This window comes from Puccinia triticina, chromosome 11A, assembly GCF_026914185.1.
Source record: "Puccinia triticina chromosome 11A, complete sequence".
Classification (NCBI taxonomy): Eukaryota; Fungi; Basidiomycota; class Pucciniomycetes; order Pucciniales; family Pucciniaceae; genus Puccinia; species Puccinia triticina.
Window position 1 is genome coordinate 4,407,725 of NC_070568.1, and position 6,000 is coordinate 4,413,724.

The following is a 6,000-nucleotide window of genomic DNA, read 5'->3' on the forward strand; positions in this document are numbered from 1 at the left end:
GCAATCTCCCGTTAAACTGTTATGCACCCGAATACCTGTCCACACTTTCCGAGTCGCAGAAAATTCTACTTAATCCTCAGGATCCAATCAATATGTCTGAATTGCTAACAGTTGGATAGGTTTTAATACAGTAAGTAATGAGTGCTTACTTTTCAACCCATCATATTTCTCATCAGTAACTGAGCAATATTCGTAATTCTCATTTCCCCCCAATGGTACACTGAGCCTATTCCACCACCAATTCTACTTTCAGTGAATGCAAACACAAAATATAAATTCATAGTCACTTACAGTGCAAGCTCCCCTTTCCTCTTCTGTACCTGGTAGATATTCATTTCCAGACTTCCTCTCAGATAGTATCGATAGACATGAACTGGATGTGCCTGTCCCAAGCGGTAAAGTTGATCAATGGCTTGGGTTTCTGCTGCGGGGTTCCAACCTGGCTCCTAAATAATGTATTATTATCAGATTTGTCCTTTATACATGTAACACAATGCCTATGACTTGCCATCATGTACACATTCTGTGCACAACGTAAATCAATTCCTACCCCAGCAGCTTGGATTGAGGCCAAAAGAACATTGCATTCTTTGTTGATTCGAAATTTTTTCAGATTTTCATTGCGCCTTTTAATAGTCTGTTCCCCAGTAAGCCAGGTTGATTGAATATCATTCTCCTCAAGTGCACGTTCAATACTTCAAGGTGAGATCAGCATCTGCAGCTTTCTACTGTAATTTTGTGAAATTAAAATTCACTTACATTCCTAGAAAACCAGTAAAGCTGGAAAAAACCACCGCCTTTGTCCTTTCAACTCCTTGAACTCCTCGCAAAAACAACTTGAGATTCTCAACTAGGTGGATGATCTTTCCCGAATCTTGCCATCGCCATTCAGGTTGGAAGTGTATCTCTGATCGTGCAAATAACGGATGATTGCAAAATTGGCGAAGCATTGTTAACTGTTTGAAAAACTCCGAAGAATCCCATCTCTCCCCCGCCGCTTGTAACCTTCCAAAAAGTTGGATAAAAGACTGGTGCAAATTTTTCAACATATCCTCCCATTCTGAGCTGATGTTCACTACAACACATTTCTCAACTTTTTCTGGTAGATTCAACAAAACGTCCTTGGTTCTTCTCAAACAAATTGCTTCCATCAGTCTATTCAAGCTTTTGATTGCCTCTTGAGATCCAACATTCATTTGAGGAACCAGACAGCTCTTCCAGACCCATTCTTTGCTCCAAGGATATATTTTCAATAGTGTGATCAAGCTTTGCAAGTCAGTCAATCTGTTTTGGACAGGTGTCCCCGTTAAGCAAAGAACAAACTGGTACTGAAGGTTATGGATGCTTTGGGTTCGGTTGGTTTCTGGATTCCTTATCAAACTATCATCATGCATAAATATGAATCAGAACCAAGTCCAATGCTCATTCACATGAATTATTTCACTTACTGTGCTTCGTCCAAGACAATCCTGAACCAAAATATGCCCAGAGATTCAATGTTAATCTGGTTGGTATGTTTCTTGTTACCGCTTGTCCCAATCATTTCGTAAGTTGTCAAGACAAGCATTGCAGACTGCAGGTCTTCTTTCGATAATTTTTTCCAATCATCTCCGTGGAATACCTTGTAATTTATTGCGTGATCTCTGAAATGAAGACTGATTTTGTTTTGCCAATTTGACAGGGTTGCTAGAGGGCAGATGACTAGAGTAGCAGCTGATCGTGTGTTGGTATTACCGTCTCGAAAGCTCTTTCATTTGTTAATTGTCGCCAGAATGAATGCAAGTGTTGTCAACGTCTTTCCTAATCCCATATCGTCAGCTAGTATTGATCCTCGGGACCTTTGGTGATTGTGGGAATTCGCCTTGCTAGAATTAGACTCGACATCGAAGCGATCACGAAGCCAGGCATTATCATTGTGGTACCACAAGGCTTCTGGCTTGTGATTTTCTGGGTCCTCATTCTTCAGGAGGAATTCTAGGGCGGATAGCTGATGTGTTTTCATATCTGTTTGGCACTGTTGAAGTGATGCCAAAAGCCAAGGGGGTAGTCTGGAGTTCGAGCCATCTGGAGTGGTTTGAGACGTTAATTGTGGAATTTCAAAGAAAACAGCTGGGTTGTAGTTCCAGATTGGGATGAGATCCACGTTTGCAGTTTTGAAGGCTAATTCTACTTGAGCTATGTTTTCCAAACGGCTGAAGACGCAGCCCCTGAGCTGAGGCTCTATGCAATTCTTTTTCACAAGAAAGGCACACAAATTAACAAGGGAAACATTGTTGGGGGGGATATCTCGATTTGTTACTGGAGTTGAACAGCTTGAAACTGGTCCTAACAGGGGACCTAGATGGCGACTTTGGTTTTCACTGAGATCACCAAACCTATTCTGCGGTGCACAATATACATGAACTCGATGGTGCCCACGTTGAAGGAAGGCTACCTGAGGGACATCAGAGGTCAGGCCAAAAGGACTAGAATTAGAAGATAAAGATATGATAAATTGGCCGAGGCAGAAAGTTGAAGACATGCTTGGAGAGCAATGGATAATTCAATTGTTTTTTGTGGTAAAGACGGGAACTGAGAAAAACATGCAAGGAGGTTGTCTCCTTTCCATATATTGGGGCAATCCAACCCCAAGAATATTATTGACCATGATGATATCCTAAAATCTATCGTTAGCTTTGTTTGGTCCTTGTATTTGGGCTCCTCACCATCACATACTGGAACGATGTGTGGTGAAATGCTATTAGAAGACATCGATTGGATCTGCAAAAAACATGCTTCAAGGTAAAGATATCAAAACACTGAAATCATTAGCCCTGTCCCTTAGACGAATATCAAATCTCTCAGAGACCTATGCGCAATCATGTCTTTCTGAATTATTTGTAAATTGGTAAGATTATGTTGTAAAAATATGTACGTTACACACATTTTTTTGCTTGATGTGATATGCTGAGTACCAATTCATAAGATTGGGGCCAAAAGCACAATTATTTCATATGGTAGAAACTATAATTTTAGTTAAACTTGTCTAGCCATCAAGTAATTGTAGTTAGCTTTGTAATTTTGAAAATGTGTATCCAAATGTCAAAACAAAACGCTTTGCCAGAAGGGATTTTAACTCTGCCTGTTGTTTTGCAAAGTAAACATGTTGAAAGGTACTTTAAGGCATTTTTTGGAGGTTTATTGGATAACATTATTTATGATTGAGTTGAACTAGAATCTAACATTATTTCAACATAAGCTCTTGCTGAATTAGCTTTCAATATAATTTGAACCTTTTTCCATTTGGCCTAAACTTCCACTTAGGAACTGAATGAGTTATGTTTATTAACTCCCACTCAACTTCTGGCACAATTCACACTCACTTACAACTCAATTCTGGTAAAAGTTCCAACCCACTTCTGAATCACTTCCCGTCCACTTCTGAATCACTTCCACATAACTCCCAACACAATTCTCATTCACTTCTGAATCATTTACTAATCACTTCCTAATGCACATGTGACTAACATCAGACCTGAATCAACATAAAATTACACTCTGGCACTCTCCGGAGAGTGCGTCAAAGTCTCCCCTGGTGACAGAATCACAATTTTCAACCAGCCCAAATCCAATCTGTACATCCTCTGAAGACATTTTTGTCTTGCCGCCTGCACCGGTAACACCAGATATTAACTCAAAAAAAACAAATTCAAGTGGCAAACACAATGAATACCATTCAGAACCTAAACAAGAATTGAAAGGATCAATCAATGATCTATATCATCTTGAATCACAAAGGAATCAATTTATTTACTTACTTTACTCACTCAGGAAGCTCCTGGTTCAACCGTCACTGAAGATTCCGCCTGGCCGCTTTGGACAACTTCAGACACACTTCAACCTCCCAAGGCTCCTTGTTGGAATTGGTTAAACATTTACCATTTTTCTAATTTCTGAATCATCAAAACAGATATCAGCTCTAAATTTGAAAACTATTGGTGGTTAAATCTTTCAAGTTGGGGGAGAAACTCACATTCTTTCACAAAGTCACTCTTTCATCACCCTCCTCCCTCTATCACTCTTACAATAATACTTTCCCCAATCCAGAATCTCTCAAAATCTTTGAAAATCTTAAACTAAATCAACCTCCTGGGCATGAGACTAAACTGTTCAAACCAACAAAATCAGTCATTCTTTTAAAGTTGGGGGAGGAACTCACTCCTTTATTTAGTCATTCTTTTCCTGCCTTCCTCCCTTCCCTCTTCTTCTTTTCCTCCCTTCCCTCTTCTTCTTTTCCTCCCTTCCCTCTTCTTTTATTTTACATTCTTCCCTGCTGATCAGTTCACTCACAGTTCTGACTCAATCCACTCCTTAAAAACTCACAATCCTTTTTTTAATCCAAAATTTCTTTTTTCTGGCTTACTTGCATATATTTATTGTCTCACAGGTTGAGGACAACCTCTATAAGTTGGGGGAGGGGGTCTGGGGGGACTAATTTCACAAAGAAGAAAGAAAACATTTTTTTTTTTTTTGGTTTTTCGACTATATGCACACCATGAAAAAATTGATGTGAATAGGTGTCAGGTGACATGCAGTAACATGTGTTGAAAGTCCAGTGGTACTCCAACAATACACCTTTTGAATAACAATGGTCCTCTTGTTATTATCAGGGGGTTTCAACAATTGTTCCTGGGAGTAAGGTTGGAATAAAGGCTGGAATTAGCTTCACATCACCTGACACCTAGTCCCCTCATATTTTTCATGTTGATGTATCAATTTTTTTTTGGTTTTAAGCTAAGTTTACCCTGGTTCAAACTTGGAAAAAGTCGGGGGAGCTTTCCCAGTACCCATTAGCTACTGCACCGGATACCACAATCTAAACCAGATAATTGGGGCAGTCCAACTTACCCAAGCTACCTGGGCCATTGCAGCTCCATTCACGACTACCGGTGTGGTGTGCCGCATGGTACAGATGTAGACTCAGTTCAAAGCATTGCGCGCTGGCGCGCGGCTGGTCAAGGTGCCCTAGGGTTCAAGCTTCAAGACTCAAGACTCAGTTCCTTTCAAGATCTTCGCGACGCGGCGCGCGTCGCGCCTTCAAGACGTGTTCAGGATCACCCTTTCCTTTGTTTGTTCTGCTTGTTCTCTCAGGTTGTTGTTTTCTTTTTCATGGATCCTCTGTTCTATTTTCCTTTTTCTCTACTGCGCGCTTTGGATGGGTTCAGTGGGGAGGGTTTGGTTTGTTCTCTTTTGTGGCCTGCTTGTGGTTTTGTGTTGTTTTGTTTTGTCTTTGTGCGCGCGCGGGGTGTGATGACTGGCCCGCAGCGCGCTGCGCCTCCCTGAGTCTGAGTTCAGCCCCGAACTCAGACGAGGGGCGGCATGGAACCTAGCTGATCCCAATCAGGAATCCATGAGAGTTTATTGATCATTATCCGGCGCCCTCCATAGCGCTATTCCGAATCCTATTGATCTTTCAAGTTTTCTTCCTTCTAACAACAAAACCGCCGACGCGCGCTCAACGCCGTCGTAAAATTTCCCCCCCCCAAAAACCTCATCGCTCAACCGATCCTCATCGCTCATCCCGACCATCACCCGGAGGGCACATAAAAACTTCTTTTCCTCATTCCCCTCCAACTAACTGCCGCCGGCCTGCACCGGACGGAGTTCCACATTTGGTCCCCCGAGCCGGGATCGAACCAGCGACCTCAAGATTTACAGTCTCGCCGAATTTTCACGGTTTCGAGACGCTTGGCGGTCAAGTTTCTTTTTTTTTCTGTTTTCCTTTTTTTAGTGAGTTCAGCGGCGGAGGCACAAGGAGCTAGAAGTAAGTCCTCCCCAATAGTGCACCTCCGAGGGCTCTACTACTTGTTTTTCGAAAGCATTACGTTGCCACAGCCGTGAGCCGCCCTCGATCGCCTCTCTTCCTTTTCTTGCCAGATCATTATGGATACACCTCAAGAATCCGGACCATCGCGTAAGATGGTGAAGATCAAACCTCAAGTTCACCGGCACGCGCGTGGA